This window comes from Gorilla gorilla, chromosome 4 (genome assembly GCF_029281585.2).
Source record: "Gorilla gorilla gorilla isolate KB3781 chromosome 4, NHGRI_mGorGor1-v2.1_pri, whole genome shotgun sequence".
Classification (NCBI taxonomy): Eukaryota; Metazoa; Chordata; class Mammalia; order Primates; family Hominidae; genus Gorilla; species Gorilla gorilla.
The window spans coordinates 178,404,130-178,422,061 of NC_073228.2; positions in this window are offsets into that span (position 1 = coordinate 178,404,130).

Here is a 17,932-nt window from a genome sequence, read left to right on the forward strand (position 1 = left end):
ATGGTGTGGGTTTTGTGTCAATATTCACTTTTTTCTTGCATATTTATCTAGCACCATTTGTTGAAAAGTCGTCTTTTCTCACAGAATTGCCTTGGCTCCTATATCAAAACAACCGACCAAATACATATGTGTCAATTTATGGACTCTCTAATCTGTTCCACTGAGCTATATGTTTACATTTTCACTAATACTGAACTGTCTTGATTACTGTAGCTTTATAGTAAGTCTTAAAAGCAAATAGGGTAGATTATCCAACTTTTTTTTAAATTGCTTTTGTTATTCTACACCCTTTGTTTTTGTTATTCTATACCCACTTTCTCGTGGAAATCGAGTTTGTCAATTTCCACTAGAATACTTTCTAAAATTTCTATTGGGATTGCGTTGAATCTGTAGCTTAATTTGGAGAAAAGCACCATCTTAACGATATTGAGTCTTCCAAACCAAACAGGACATATTTTTTCATTTATTTAGGTCCTTCTTAATTTCCCCAGTATTGCTTTGTAATTATCAGTGTAGAAGTCTTGCATGTCTTTTTTTTTTTTTTTTTTTTTTTTTTTTTTTTTTTTTGATGAAGTCTTGCTCTGTTGCCCAGGCTGGAATGCAGTGGCGCAATCTCGGCTCACTGCAACCTCCGACTGCCTGGTTCAAGTGATTTTCCTGCCTCAGCATCCCAAGTAGCTGGGATTATAGGCACGTGCCACCACACCCAGCTAATTTTTGAATTTTTAGTAGAGACGGGGTTTCACCATGTTGACCAGGATGGTCTCCATCTCCTGACCTCGTGATCCACCTGCCTCAGCCTCCCAAAGTGCTGGGCTTACAGGCGTGAGCCACCACGACTCTTGCATGTCTTATGTTAGATTTTTTTCCTAGGTATTTTATATTAGATTTTTTTCCTAGGTATTTAATGTTTTGGTACTACCATACACAGAATTGTTTGCTTAATGTTATCAGTTGTTTGACGTTCCAACATAAGGGTTATAATTAATTTGGTATATTAACCTTGTCTTCTGCAGCATTGCTAAATTCATTTACTAGTTCCAGTAGTTACTTTTTAGACTCCCTTGAATTTTCTGCATAAATTATTATAGCACCTGAAAGCAGGTGTAGAGTTATTTCTTCCTCCCCAAATGTTATGCTTTTTGTTTCTTTTTCTTGCTTTGTTGCATTGGCTAGATTCCCTAGAATAATGTTGAATACAAATTGTGAGAGCAGGCATCCTTGACTTTTTCTGGATTTCAGGGGAAACAATTCAACCTTTCATCATTAAGAATGATGGGGCTGGGTGCGGTGGCTCACACCTGTAATCCCAGCACTTTGGGAGGCCGAGGCGGGCGGATCACAAGGTCAGGAGATCGAGACCATCCTGGCTAAACGGTGAAACCCCGTCTCCACTAAAAGTACAAAAAATTAGGCAGGCGTGGTGGTGGGCGCCTGTGGTCCCAGCTACTCGGGAGGCTGAGGCAGGAGAATGGTGTGAACCCAGGAGGTGGAGCTTACAGTGAGCCGAGATTCTGCCACTACACTCCAGCATGGGCGACAGAGCGAGACTGTCTCAAAAAAAAAAAAAAAAGAATGATGTTCGCTATAGATTTTTTTAAAAAAATAGGTGACCTTTAGCAGTTTGAGGATATTCCCTACTATTCCTAGGTTGCTATAAGTTTTTATTTTGAATGGGTGGAATTTCTTCTTTCAAATGCTTTTCCACAATCTATTGAAATCATCCTATGGTTTCTTCACCTTTATTCTGTTGCTTTTGGTATTACATTGATAGACTTATTTTATTTTATTTTATTTTTGAGGCAGAGTCTAGCTCTGTCACCCAAGCTGGAGTACAGTAGTATGATCTTGGCTCACTGCAACTGCCGCCTCCCGGGTTCAAGCAATTCTCCTGCCTCAGCCTCCCAAGTAGCTGGGATTATAGGCGCCCACCACCATGCCCAGCTACTTTTTGTATTTTTAGTAAAGATGGGGTTTCACTGTGTTGGCCAGGCTGGTCTTGAACTCCTGACCTCGTGATCCACCCGCCTCGGCCTCCCAAAGTGCTGGGGTTACAAGCATGAGCCACCACGTCCGGCTGATAGATTGATTTTCAAATATTAAACTAGGCTTTCATTTTGGGTAATAAATCCTACTTAGTCATGATTTATTATCATTTGTATATATTGTTGGATTCAATTTTCTATTATTTTGCTAATTTTTGGTGTATGATTATAAAAATATTAAGTTTATAATTTTTAAAAAAATATCTGCCAGATTTTGGTGCTTAAGGTGTACCAGACTTACAATACAATTGGGAATGATTCTGCCTTCTCTAATTTTAAAAATATTTATGAAATATTGGTGTTATTTCTTCCTGAAATATTTGACAGAATTTACCAGTGAAACCATGTGGTCCTGGAGTATTTTGGAAGGAAAAATTTTTAAGTAACAAATTCAATTTTTTAAATAGGTTAGGGCTATTTAGAGTTTATGTTTCTCATGTCAATTTTGATGAGTTCTATTTTTCAAGACATTTGCTCATTCCATCTAATTTATTAGATTTATTGGCATAAAGGTGTTCATAGTATTTTATTATATTTTTCAATGTTTTTAGGACCTGTGGTAATCGTCCGTTTTAAATTTCTGATATGGATGACTGATTTTTTCATGACTTAGTCTAGTTAGGGACTTTTCAGTTTTGTTAATTATTTTTAGAGAAAAAGATTTGGACTTTCTAATTTTCTCTATTGTCTGTTTTGTTTCATAAGTTTTTGTCCTTATCATGATCATTTCTTTCCTTATATTTACTTTTGATTGACTTTGGTTTTTTTCCCTATTTTCTTAAGGTAGAAACTTAGGTCATTGACTTTAGACATTTTTTTCTTTTCTAATGTCAGCATTTAAAGCTGTAACTTTCCCCTTAAACACTACTTTAGCTGCATCTGACATTATTTTGATGTATTGCATTTGTATTTATCTTTCAGTTCAAAATATGTTATAATCTAGGCCGGGCGTGGTGGCTCACACCTATAATTCCAATACTTAGGAGGCTGACATGGATCACCTGAGGTCAGGAGTTCGAGACCAGCCTGACCAACAAGGCGAAACCACGTCTCTACTAAAAATACAAAAATTAGTTAGCCGAGTGGATGCACTCCTGTAATCCCAGCTACTCGGGAGGCTGAGCAGGAGAATCGCTTGAACACGGGAGGTGGAGGTTTCAGTGAGCCGAGATCGTGCCACTGCCCTCCAGCCTGGGTGACAGAGCAAGACTCCTTCTCAAAAATAAACAAACAAAAAAACCCAAAAAACAAAAATATGTTATCATCTTCCTTGTATAATTTTGGTTTTGGTCTATAAATTACTTCAAAATGTGTTATTTAATTTCCACACATTTGGGGTTTTCCTAGATATATTTTTATTATTAATTCCTAATTTAATTCCACTGCAGTCAGAAAACACATTTTGTGTGATTGCAGTCCTTGCAAATTTATTAGGACTTGTTTTATGGCCCAGGATATGGTCTATCTTGACATATGTACCATGGATACTTAACTAGCTGGATGCGTTTAGACAAGTTACTTAATCTCTCTGGTCTCAATTTACTCATATATAAAAGCCGGACGACAGCAATAGCACTTACCTCCAAAGGTTGTTGTCAGGATTCAAGTAGGTAACAAGAAAAGCACTAAGCACAGCGGCTGGCACATAGTACACATGCCATACATTTAGCTTTTATTATTATCACTCAAAAGGTGAAAACCCTGCTAGCAGCTGGGTTTGTTTTATTCCGGGCCCCACCACAATGTCCTAAAGCTTCCCCATAAAACAGCTAAAACAAAACAGCTAAAGGTTCCCTCCTCCAGCCCCAGTTTCTTTTCACGGAATTCTGATCAAATCCAGAATCCCTTTCCGTTGTCCTTAGGGCTCTGTGTGGTCCTGCCTCTGCCTGTCTCGCTGACCTCCTCTCTCTCCACTCTCCCTCTGGATCCACCACTCACCAGCCACAACCATGTTCCATCTCGTCCTTAAACACCACTAGCAGGAACTTTCCCAGTCTGGGCCTTTGTGCATGCTTCTCCCTCTGTCTGGAAGCTTCTCATTTCTTGCATTCTTCGATAGTTACAACTCAGTTTAAATGTGGCTTTCTCCGGGAAGTCTTCCTTGACTGCACAATCTAAACTCAGTCTACTTGATATTATCTTTCATACCAGCTGGCTTTTCCTTCAAAGCACTTAGCACAATTTGTACAAGTTCAAGCTCCCCTACGAGATTGTATGCACCAAGAGGGAAGAACTTTAGCTGTTTTGTTGATCCTGTGTCCAGTGCTGTGGCTGGAAATGACAGCAGTCACGTTCATGCACATGTCTATAACCCCTGTTGAATGAGTAAACCCTTGTTGTTCTAAACTCCAGATAGGTGAGCCAGGGCAAATCACTTGACTTCTTTGAGCTTTATTTTCCTCATCTGGAAAATGCCTGCCATCATCCTTCCCTCAAAGTGTTATTGAGAAAAGTTTTCATGTGTTCATGAAAGCCAGAAATATACTCCAACAAGTATACCACTGCATAGAACCTACAAACGTCCATTGTCACTTGATTGTAAAAGCGGAAACTAGAAGCAACTGAGAAGATCAGCTACAGACACCTGGTTAGTAAACCACACTCATGCGACAGAGCACCGTGGAGGTGCTTACAAAATGTATCTCCTCATGATGGAAAGACATATTACAGGGAAATAAAATTGAAGAAGATTGTCTCTAGTGAGAGCTGATTTTTGAAGAGCATTTGACAAAATACATGTTTTCGGCAGGCCACGGTGGCTCACGCCTATAATCCCAGCACTTTGGGAGGCTGAGGCGGGTGGATCACGAGGTCAGGAGTTCGAGACCAGCCCAGCCAAGATGGTGAAACTCTGTCTCTACTAAAAATACAAAAAAAATTAGTGGGCATGGTGGCGGGCACCTGTAATCCCAGCTACTCGGGAGGCTGAGGCAGAGAACTGCTTGAACCCCGGAGGCGGAGGCTGCAGTGAGCTGAGATCGCACCACTGCACTCCAGCCTGGGCAATAGAGCGAGACTCCATCTCAAAAAAAAAAAAAAAAAATAGAAAAAGATACATGTTTTCTCAAACCAGAAGCTTCTGACATTGTTTATTTCTTGGGGGTGAGACTGGGAAAGGGGAGATACGTTTCATTTTAAGCCTGTTTGAAATTTTTTACCATGGGCACTTACTGCTTTTGTAAACAAGGAATTCTTTCATGTTTAAAACATGGTGGTGAGAAGTTGGTGAGCCGCGCAGGGCAGGACTCCTCCTCTCGCTCCAGCTGCTTGTTAGCATCCAGCCTCCGGGTAATTTTGACAGTGCCAAGCAAGCCCCAGAGCTGAGTGCCAACACGTCACTCTACAGAGTGCCCTGTGCTGGTCATTAGAGCCCTGCTCCTGTTCTGTGGCTATAATCCTAGCACTTTGGGAGGCCGAGGCAAGTGGATCACCTGAGATCAAGAGTTCGAGACCAGCCTGGCCAACATGGTAAAACGCTGTTTCTACTAAAAATACAAAAATTAGCTGGGCGTGGTGGTGGGCACCTGTAATCCCAACTACTCGGGAGGCTGAGGCAGGAGAATCACTTGAACCCAAGAGGCAGAGGTTGCAGTGAGCCGAGATCATACCATCGCACTCCAGCCTGGGCAACAGAGCAAAAACTCCGTCTCAAAAAAAAAAAGAAAGACAAAACAGAACAAACAGAAGCAGCCCTTTCTGGGTAGCAAGGGCCGCAGTGGTGGCAGTGGCTGGTGGCTGGTGGCTGGCAGCTTGATTTCCTACCTCAAGCTCCCTGATGCCTGCTGGAAGGGTTCTCCAGACAGCCCGACTGCAGCTGGTGCCACAGGTACCAGGCCTGAAGACCAAGCAATAAATCATTAGCAGATTGGCCCACGGATCACTTCCCTTTTGGGGCGCTGCCTGGCACTTCCCAAGAGGAAGAAATTTATCAGCACCTGGCTGGCTGCCCTGTGCTCGCACAGTCGCGGGCTCCCAGCAGGTCACACCGAGTGGCCCCTCCTCCTCAGACACAGGGCTGTGCCTGAGGAGGCCCAAGAAAGCCAAAGAACAGGCCACGGGCTCAGAAGACAGGGTGAGAAACACTTAGTCAGCATAATCCCTGCCAATCACACCGGGGCTTCCGGTAATAACAAGAGGGGAGCGGGTGAGAAGGTGGATTCTGAATCTGACCACGTAACTCTGCACTGCCACGAAGGCCCCAGCTCATGCCCCGCGCTCAGCAGAGAGTGGGCTCGGGCCTCATCTTCCTGTAACCGCGGGCTGGGGCCACTTTGATCTCACTGTTCCCCTTGCTGCTGTTCACACCAGTACGGCGCCTTCAAGAAGTTATCCCAGGGCAATTTTCCACCTTTGAAGTCCCCGGAAAACCCTGCCAAGAGCTGTTCTGGTGTGAGGATGCTGCAGGGGCAGGCAGCCTGGTGCCGCGGCCTCCCGGGTGCCAGAACTGGAACATCGAGACATCAAAGGCGAAGGTGGCAGCAAGGTGATGAGTAAGCTCCGCTGCAGGATTGGCCTCGGCCCCAAAGGCCTTCTCCTCATCTCCCAGTGGTGGCTGAGCAGGACTAGGGAGACGACCCAGAGAGCCTGGAGACCTGGCTTGGGGGAAGCCCTGTGGATGCTTCTGGAGGCGGAGACTTCCCTGCTGCTCTGTGCCTGGTAGAGGCACCGACCACTGCAGAGCAGAAGCAGAGTCCAATCCTGGCTCCAAGGCTCCCCTGACTGCAAAGCTTTGGTAACTCCCATCCCCTCTTGGGTCCCCAGTTTCTTCATCTGTCACATGAGAATGTGGGATCAGACCCCAAATGACCAACTGGCAGCCCACGGGCCACGTCAGGCCCACAGACATGTCTTGTTTGGCCCACAAGTGAGTTTTTGTTTGTTTGTTTGAGGTAGAGTCTTCCTCTGTCGCCAGGCTGGAGTGCAGCAGCGTGATCTCGGCTCACTGCAACCTCCACCTCCCGGGTTCAAGTGATTCTCCTGCCTCAGCTTCCCGAGTAGCTGGGACTACAGGCGCATGCCACGATGCCCAGCTAATTTTTGTATTTTTAGTAGAGACAGAGTTTCACCATGTTGGCCAGGATGGTCTCGATCTCCTGACCTCGTGATCCGCCAGCCTCAGCCTCCCAAAGTGCTGGGATTACAGGCGTGAGTCACCGTGCCCGGCTGTTTTTTTAATTAGTTGTCAATTATTTCCAACTTGTAAAAATTAGGAGATTCAACACTAATTTCTACATTTTTTTATTCTTCTGCAAAAATCTGGGAAATCTGACAATGCTGGGCCTGCTGTCCAAGAGGGCAGATGTGGGCAGGAGCTGGGTAGCAGCTGCCACTTCTTCAGGAAACCTAAGTCCCAGTTGTCGACAGTTCCTCCCAGCCTGCTGATTTTGTGACCACTTGAGTTTGGGGCCTCTGAACTAGAGATTTCTTTTTTCTTTTTTTTGGAGATGGAGTTTCACTCTTGTTGCCCAGGCTGGAGCACAATGGTGTGATCTTGGCTCACTGCAATCTCCGCCTCCCAGGTTCAAGTGATTCTCCTGCCTCAGCCCCCCAAGTAGCTGGGATTACAGGCACCCATCACCACACCCGGCTAATGTTTTAGTTTTTTGTAGAGATGGGGTTTCACCATGTTGGCTGGGCTGGTCTTGAACTCCTGGCCTAAGGTGATCCACCCACCTCGGCCTCCCAAAATACTGGGATTACAGGTGTGAGCCACTGAGCCTGGCTGATTTCATTTTGTTTTAAGAGATTTGGCCCATGAGCCCCTATCATGGGTCACGCACTCCCCTGGGGAGAAACAGTGAAGCAGACAGAGGTGACACGACCCTTCCCCTCTTGCAGTCACAGGTTGACTATATGCAGAGGTCTCTCAAAGTGTGCCTCATGGGTCCCTCAGAATCTGGTTAAGATGCAGAGAAATGCCTGGGCCCCAACCCAAATCTGCTAAATCAGATCTTCCGGGGGTGGAATCTGGAAATCTCCATTTTTAGCAAGCTCCCTGGAGGATGCCTTAGCCACATGAAAGCTCTTGCAGCCGTGGTGGAAAGGATCATCCACGGTGACTTGCAGCTGTGAGTCCATGAGTCTAGTACACTCTCTCAGGCCTTGAGCGGGGAAGGAATCAGGGCTTACTGAGCCACCCCCATCTTCCAGGCACTGTGCTAAGTCCTTTCCATACCTCATTTCATTTCATCCTCGCAATAAACCAGGTACTGTTATTACCACCATGAAACAGGTGGGGAAACTGAAGCATGAGGAGCTTGAGTAATGTGTGTTAGATCACACAACCAGTAGTGGCAGAGCTGGAATTCCGACCTGGGACTGACTCCAAAGTTCTTGCGTAAGAATACAGCTGCTACACTTGCCCTTCTTCAGCTGAGACCAAGGAGGGAATTCTGATTGAAAGCAAACCAGGAAGGGAAGATGCACTAGCACTGACCTGTAACAGGTCAATCTGTGCCATGGCACGGCGAGATGAAGTGGAGAACCCATGTCTCATTGGAATCCCGGATCATCGTCTCCACGAAGCCTGTCTTCTGCAGCACTCCAGGGACTCACGGCTCTGGGCTTATTGCTCAGTGTTATGTGACAGTAAGTTTTGGCGAAGGCCGTTTGTAAGGTGATTTTAGTGGCTGGCTCTGAGTGGCTTCCCTCCAGATTCACAAAGGTTGGGCCACTTTTCCAGAGAACCTGAAATCAGAACCTGATTTCAGAACCTGAGAACCTCAGAACCTCAGCCACATCAGCTTTTGCCAACAAACTCCATGGTTTTGTTGTTGTTGTTGCTGCTGCTGCTGCTTTGTTTGCTTGTTTTGTTGCTGTGTAATGAATCTTCTTGCCATTGGCTCTTTCTCTGCCTTTATTCTAGGTTTGTACCAGGCACATCTCCAGAATTGTTGTCCTTTAGAAAAACATCTTGGTTCCAATGAGAAAACAAATAAAGAAAGCTAGAGTCTTAAAAAGCGAATTCGGAAATCAATCTATCAATCAGATCATTATCGAGGGGGGGGGCGCGGAAGGGGTGGGGGAGGGCCGTGGTGGTGAATAGAGAACAACTTTTCATAGCTCTCCTTTACAGGAAAATCCAATATGGTTTATCTCTTCCCAAAATATTCATGATGGTCATGATGTAACCTCTGAGCCTGGAATTGAGTTAAGTTTGGTATTCACAAAGCTGTGTATCTTTGGACAGGTTGCTTCCCTTCTCTGAGCCTCAGTTCCCCTATCTGGAAATCTTGTTAGATAATTTCTTTTTTTTTTTTTTTCAGACAGAGTCTTGCTCTGTAGCCCAGGCTAGAGTGCAGTGGCACATCTCGGCTCACTGCAAGCTCCACCTCCTGGGTTCACGCCATTCTCCTGCCTCAGCCTCCCAAGTAGCTGGAACTACAGGCGCCCACCACCATGCCTGGCTAATTTTTTGTATTTTTTAGTAGAGACGGGGTTTCACTGTGTTAGCCAGGATGGTCTCGAACTCCTGACCTCGTGATCCGCCCACCTCGGCCTCCCAAAGTGCTGGGATTACAGGCGTGAGCCACCGTGCCTGGCCCTTGTTAGATAGTTTCTAAGATCATTATAGTTCTAACATTCCGTGAATTTAGTGCCTGGCATACACTAAGTGGAAGGAGAGAGAAAGAAAGGAAGGGAGAGGTGAAGGGAGGGAGAAATCAATTTGTGAAAGCTGTCTTTCATAGAGACAAGAATGAGTGTCTTTTCTGCCTCCAAGGACACTGCCTCTATCTCCTCAGCACATGCTGAGTTGAATTGTTGATAATGTAATAAGCTCTGCCTCATTCTCCCTTGAAATACCACTTTTTAGCCTGTGTTGTCACAGAAGAAAATGAGTCAATTAGAGAATTTAAGCAAGAGTGCTCTTTAAAAAGGACATGTAGATAGTTAGTTGCAGTCAATTAGACCTGTTGTCTTGGTGGCTGGGTCTCCAGATAGGGGAAGAACGGGAAACGCCCAAAGGTTACTCATTTCTGGCAAGGAAACGCTGAGCTGTGCCATTTGACAGTGGCATCCAGGAAGTGTTGGAACATCCAACCCTGTCTCCAGGGAGGCTGGCCTCTTCATCCCTGATCTCATCTGCAAGACTTTTTCCCCACTAAGAGGAGCAAAGTTCAAGCACTTTCTCCTTGCCACTGGAGAGATGAGACACAAATCATAGTTAAAAGAATGGCATGGCAGGGCTGTGGGACAGCAGGACACACTGTTCTCAGGGAAATGGTTATTGGGCATTTTGCAGAATGTTTTGAGGAGGCAACTGCTCCTAAGAATACTGTTATGTTTGAGCAATTTCAGACAAATCTTGGAAAGTTTCTTCACATGGTGATGTCAGTTAGGCCCTATCAACCTCTTCAAATGAAGCCAAAATTACCTCTTCTAACCCAACTCCATAGCTGGTAGAAATCTAGTGCTACCCGAGATTCCTGCCAACCTCCATGTCATGGAGATTGGCAACCAAATTTATATGTTGAAGTCCCAGCCCCCAGTACCTTGGAACATGCCCTTATTTGGAAATAGGTTGCTGTAGACTTAATTAGCTAAAGTACAGCCACATCCAAGTAGGGGTTCCCCTAATCCAATATAACTGCCATCCTTATTAGAAAGAGAAATTTGGAGATTGCCCCACCCCTTGAACCCACACAAACAGGGAGAATGCCATGGGAAGATGAAGGCAGAGATTGGGATGGTGCTTCTACAGGCCAAGGAATGTGAAGGACTGCCAGCAGCCCCCAGAAGCTAGGCAGGAAGCATAGAACAGTTCCTTCCTCAGAACCCTCAGAAGGAACCAACCCTACCAACACCTTGATCTCAGACTTCCAGTCTCCAGAACTGTAAGACCATAAATCGTGTTGTTGAAGCCACTGTCTTACAGTTTGTGGTATTTCGTTACGGGAGCCCTAGCGAATGAATACACTCTGCCCCTACTGAGGAGATGGTGTTATGGGAGCTTTGGTCCTCCAGGACCCGCCTCCAGAGCTCTGCCTTTTTCTGTACCTGCTCAACCCAGAAGTGAAACTGTGCTCCTCTTTGCCTGACCCACCACTGGGCACTCATATGAAGCTTATGTGAACTTACTAAAGGTTTGAGAAGGATGCAAGTCAAGGCCACTCCTGAAGTGCACACTCTCCATAATCCCTGAGGACTCAGACTCTCCTCCTTCACCCTCTCTGTTCCCAAAGCTCCTGGAAGCTCAAATTCCTTCTGAGCTTTGTCCATTTTTTTTTTTTTTTTACAGAGCAGTTTCCCACATCCTCTGAGAATTTGCCACCACCCAGACCCTGAGGAAAGACCCCTTGCTCCAAAGCTCTTTTCAACATATTTCTCCAGGCAAAGCTATTTTCTTCCTCACTGGCACAAAACATTTTTAAAAATTAAATCATTGTCACTGATTAAAACAAAAAGATACTGACTATATTAATTTTCTATTGCTGCATAACAACTTACTACATATTTAGTAGTTTAAAACATGCATTTTCTCACTGTTTCTGTAGGTCAGGAATCCAGGCACCACTTAGTTGGGTTTTCTGTTTAAGATCTTCTCAAGGCTGCAGTCAAGGTGTTGACAGGGCTGTGTTCTCATCTGGAGGTTCGACAGGAAGAGCTCACTTCCAAACTAGCTTGGGCTGTTGGCAGAATTCATTTCCTTGTGGTTGGAAGAGGCAAGGCCTCAGCATCTTGTTGGCTGTGGGCTAGAGGGTGCTCTCAGCTCCCAGAGGCAGCTTCTCCTTGCCCTATAGGCTTTCCAACATGGCTGTTCACCTCGTTAAGCCAGCAAAGAGAGTCTCTAGAGTGAGTCAGTTAACAAGACGGAAACTTTCACAATGTAAGGTAATCATAGGAGTTACATTTCATCACCTTTGTCATATTTTCTTGGTTAGAAACCAGAGGTCCCACCCACACTTAAAGGGAGACAATTACACAAAGGTGTGAGAGTTAAGGATCATGGGAAGCCATTTTAAAATCTGTCTGCATATGACAATCCAGCAGGTACAATTGGCTCCCCGGCAACCAGCCCACCCCCCAGCTCCAGGGGTAAGCCTGATTGGTCCAAAGGTAACCATGCTCTTTTCCATGACTGGTTTGGGAATGAGCATGTGACCCATCTCCAGCCTATGATGTGAGAAGTGTACTGAGTAACTTCTTAGTTTCCTTGCTCCTAAGACGGAACTAGGAAAAATGATGGTTTCTTTTCTTCCTCAGGATGTTTTAGTGTTCAGTTGGAACCCTGGATCTGCAGCAACCATCTTGCTACCAACTTGAGGGTGAAGCCAGCCGTAAGGATAGCAGGCCAGAAAGATGGAAGAAACCTGGGTTTCCAATGTCATCATTTGGTTGCTGAATCAATTGTACCTAAAGCTCACTCTATCTGTTTTACCTTGAGTTAGGGTTGCCGTTGCTTGCAGCTAAATGCATCTTCTTTTTTTTTTGAGAAGGAGTCTTACTCTATCACCCAGGTTGGAGTGCAGTGGCGCAATCTCAACTCACTGCAACCTCCACCTCCCAGGTTCAAGTGATTCTTGTGCCTCAGCCTCCCACGTAGCTAGGATTACAGGCGTGAGCCAGCACGCCCGGCTTATTTTTGTATTTTTGGTAGAGAAGGGGTTTCGCCATGTTGCCCAGGCTGGTCTTTAACTTCTGGACCTTAGGTGATCCACCCACCTCAGCCTCCCAAAGTGCTGGAATTACTGGCAAGATCCACCACACCCAGTCTAAATGCATCTGAATATAACATGACTCTCCTAGAGAAAAACCTGGAACCCAGAGCACCTGAATAGAAACTTTTAATTATATCAATGAGGAATAGTTAACTTAGGCAAGTTTCCATTGAATATGAAGAACTGTAAAATAATGTCAGTTCTAGACAAGAACTGAAAAGTAATGTCAGTACTCTATAATGTGTAATTCATAGTTGCTACATGTAATCAGGCTTGGCCAATTGTTTCCAGGAAGATAGCACCCTCATTTCTGAATGAGGATGACCATTTTCCACTAATCCAGAGGTAAAACAGTCATTGTAACTGCACTGAAATTTGCTGTATCAAGTGAGACATGAAGGTAAATGTCATTGGCCCAGAGTAATTAGTCTTTTCCAGTGCTTAAAGGAAGGGAGAGAAACTAATGCCTATTGAGTGCCTTCAAAGCTTCTGCAATGTGCTGGTACCCACATGTTTCCAATTATTCCTCACAACACTATGGAGAGGTTATTTTGCCTGTTTTGCTGATCAGGGAACTGAGACTCACAGAGTGACACCACACCCATCAGTATTTCAGGTTTCCGGGGAGGGTCCAGAGAGCAAGGGGGAAGCTGCTAATTGCTTGTTGGTTCAAGAGAAATGTTATCTCAGTAGACTAATCTATGGACTTTCTGATGTCAGAAAATGCAAACTATGTAGCGTAACCTGTTTGCCATTTTTTCTTTGTATCCGCAAACTGACAGCAAAGTATATTGCACAAGTATTATAAATCTCTTCAGTTCAAGTGCCAGAGAACATTTACTCTGCTTCCTTCATGAGGTAATTCAAAACTTTGTTTTTAATATTTATTGAGTGTCTGGGTAGGCAAACTGCTATGCCGTCCTATGGGGAATTTCAGATGTGTTGTCTGTGTGTGTGTGTGTGTGGTGTTTTCTGGTTTTGATTGTTGATGTTTTCTTGATTTTTTTTTGACAGGAGCATCTTTAGATATTAATTTATTTTATAATTCATACATACATATAGTAAAAAGTTCAGATAGTTTTAAAATATAGTGATGTGTAAATCTCCCCTCACCTGTGAGCCCCAGGCATTCAGCTCCCCTCCCTAGACGCAATTATTGTAGTCAGTTCAAAGCTTGTTTGTGCACACACAAATCTCTGTGTATATCCTCTACACACACCCAGAAGAGCATACTATACATGCTCTCGACTGTGTTATGTTTCTCTGAATGGCTACGATGTAATTTATTAATCCAGTTCCCTAATAATAGGCATTTAGGTACTTTTCATGTATTTCTCAATGTGTAATTGTACCATTAAAATTCTTGGGTTTTTTTTGGTTTTTTGGTTTTTTATTAAGAGTCTCGCTCTGTTGCCCAGGCTGGAGTGCAGTGGCATGATGTCAGCTCACTGCAACCTCCGCCTCCCATGTTCAAACAATTCTCGTGCCTCAGGCTTCCAAGTAGCTGGGATTACAGTCGCCCACCACCATGCCTGGTTAATTTTTTTGTATTTTTTAGTAGAGACAGGGTTTCACCATGTTGGCCAGGCTGGTCTCAAACTCCTGACCTCGAGTGATCCGCCTCTCTTGGCTTCCCAAAGTGTTGGGATTACAGGCATTAGCCACAGTGAAAATCCTTGTATTCATGCCTTTGCCCATGTTTGCAAGTATAACTGGGAGATAAAATGCTAGAATTGCAGGGTCCAAAAAAAAGCACATTTTAATTTTAACAACTATAACCCAGTTGCCTTCCAAAGAGGCTGTACACTTGTTTCCCTGTCTCAAACAGTGGTGAGCATGCCTGCTCCCCTACAAACTCACCAGCTTAGAGCATTATCAGGCTTCTCATCTCTGCCAACCTGGTAAGTACAAAGGGCATCTCTTGTAGTTTCGGTTGCATTTTTCTCATTATGAGATTGAGCAGCAGACAATGTCTTTAAAAGACTTATTTTGCTCTGGGTTTTAATCTTAAAATACTCTAAATCCTCTTAGAAGTAGGTAGGGTCAGATCTTCAATCTGGATGGATTTACGTAATGGGTCTATGAAAGGGATAGAAAGTCAAAGCGAGGGGGTGAGGCGGGGGAATCATGCTAAGTCAAAGCCCTCTCCCTCGGGGGCCCCTAGCCCATCCCTGATCCCTCGCCCTTTGCAGGGCATGTCCAGAGCTGCCACTGCCCTGTGCCTCCACCCCACAGCCCAGGACCACACCTTAACCTGGAAAGTCAGGCCTCTGGACCTCCTCAGGGGAGCTCAGGGATCAGATGGGCCGATGGGTGTTACTGTGGCCAGGAGCACTGGGTCTTGAGTATGTGGGTGGAACTTTCCCTCATCCCCTGACCACGTCTAACCACGTGGCCTCTCCACTTTGATAGTGGCGAGAAGAGTAGCCTCTTGCTTTTGCATGCTTTCCTAATCACAGCGTGCTTTCTTGTCTGCTATTTCATTTGACTTTTTTCAACCAGCCGCTGAGGTGGGAATTATTAGCACACCCTTTGCAGATGAGGAAACTGAAGCCCAGGGAGCTTTGGCAACCTGCCCAAGGTCACACAGCCAGTGAAGGAAAGGGCTGAAATCAAACCAGGCCTGTCTGACTGCAAGGCAGGGTCTTACGGCTGCCTCCTGTGGGTAGGTCCAGGACCCAGCTGGTCTCCGTCCTGTGGCTCAGGTGCAAGGAGAGCCTCCCTGGGCCACCTGGGGAAGTCTGACCGATGTGCCAGATCCTCACAGAACAAAGGTAAGGCCTCAGCCTTCCCCCTGGCCCAGGTCTTTCCATGTCCAGTGCATTCCTGAATGCTCCCAGTACTCTGGAAAATGGGGATTCATGCTGCCATTTTAATTGGAACCCAATCTGTTCTGACTTCAAATCTAGTGCTCCTTCTCCATCCACCCATCCTCCCTGAACCATGCCCAGGAGATCGAGAGATTTTCCTAATAAACAAGTCAGTTACTACAATGCATGCGCTACACCACCACTGCCCGCTTTGTCTCTCCCCCTAGGAGAGAAGGGGACTCCTGAGAGGCCCCAGCAGCGTTATCTGGGCAGAGAAAGTGAGTTTGAAGACCTCACACTCCATCTGGACTTTATCAGCTCCTTTCCTGGGTAGGATTACAGTAAACGATTATCTACAGATCTGGAGCCAGCAAGGACTTTGAAGGCCCCAATTGCCAAGGGGGTGGTGAAATGGGGGAAGGGCTGGAGATGCAGGAGATGAAAAAGCAGTGCAGGCATCTTATCTTCCTCCTGAAATCAAACAGGCTGGGCCTGCGCAGGGTGGGAGAGGTACCCTATCTGTGAGGCTGACAGTCTCTAGTCCTGGCTGGCCACAAAAGATAGAGAGAGAACCAGATGAAGGCCCTTCACTGTCTTCTCCTGATCCTCTCTCCCTCCTCCTGGTTTCTTTTATTAATTCATTAATTCACTTGCATCTTTCAGCCTGTTAGTTACAATATCTGACACGCTCTGAGCTCTCCCGCCGAGCCAAGTGCTTAGCATCCATCCCCTCATGTGGTCTTCACCATGACCTTCTGGGAGAGGTACCAGAATTAGGCCCATTTTACAGATGAGGAAAATGAAGCCCCAGAGGCTAGGTAATAGGATGAGCCTGGGATCACACAGCTAGTAAATGGTAGGGTCTGGATTCTCTTAAACCTGCATACATTTATTCTTCCATTTCCCCCTGTCTGCCTGCTTTCCTCTCATAATTCATTTATGTGTTCAGTTTTTCATATTCCCATTACTTGTTCATTTTGAAGTTCCTTCCCTTCTTGCTTATGCATTTCTTCTGTCCCTTCCTGTCTTCCTCCTGTCTCTTCCTTCCTTCCATGACCACATCCTGAGCCTACTGTGTACCCTGTCACCCTGCCATCAGGACATGGGGCTCCTGACAGATGACTGCTGGGGAGGGATATGTGAGACCACCTCCTCCAGGGTCAACCTCCTCAAATGAGGCTTTTGGGCTGTGCCTCCCTATGCCTGATTTGTCCCAGTGTTTGCTAAAAATTCTAGGCTTTGATAATCTTGTGAAGATGTTTCAGCCAAGCAAGTCTTGAGACTCCATTGGTGTGGGAGTAAAAGTGGCCTGGGGAAGACACTTCTTGCAGTTTCCCCTAAGCAAGGCTCTTTCTGTCCTTGCTGTTCTGACATCCACTGCCTCAGCAAACATCATTAAGGACCTATTATGGGCAGCCCCTGGGGCCCACTCCCATCCTCTAGCTGTCTCTGATTTCATACCTCCCTAGCTCTATAAAATTCACTCCTAGAAGGCAGGGAATTGGCATCAAGGAACGGGTTCACAGCCTTGGACTCCTTTATTCATTCACCTTTTTTCCTAGCACCTAACACAGGGCCTGGCTTAGACTAAAGGCTAATAAATACAGGATCAAAAGGCAGTGAACCATCATTCTCTGTCACTCTCCAGGAGCTGGCCCACTCACCGTGCTAGACATTGTGCTGGATATAGTAGTCCCGCATCGTTGTATCACTCTCATTTCTAGCTGGAGAAGTACCCCTCCTTTTCTAGGTGCGGTTATGGGGTCACTATCACCCAAAGTGCCCGCCACTCACCTTGTAGTCTTGGGTGGGTATGTGATCTCAGCTAAAACAGTCGAGGTCTCTCTCCCTGGGCTTGGAATTGTAAACCAAGTGATGCAGAGAAAGAAAAAACACAAGCCCCTGGAGCCCATCACATCCCATCACCGATGAGGCTGTCCAGCGGTTCTGGCCCTCAGAAGCCCCAGAGAACTCCAGTTTCTGTCCTTTTCCGAGTGTGGCTTTCTGTCCACTTTATGGCTGCTCAACATCCCTCCAGTATGCCCCTTCTCCCCTTAGTCAGTGAATGTCTGTTTCTGTGCTTGCAAATGATAAATCCTAAATGATGCCCCAGGACATGGTTTCCAAGGCCAGCTATCGGAGCCTCACCAGAAATGTTCATTCTGCCTCATCAGTGTCTTGGCTATTGCCTTTTTGGAACTGCTCTGACCTCTCCTCTTTCCATCCTGCAGCACCCCCTCTCTCAGCACCAGGGAGCTCCTCCAGGAGCACTTCCTCCCATGTCTGTGTTCGCCGTTAAGACTGGACACACCAGGATGATCCTTCAACTTTGGCCCTCAGTGGATGTAAAATAGGTACATGACGACTTGAACTGAACATTTTTTTCACTTCACCATAACCTGGATTTTCCCAGTTTAGG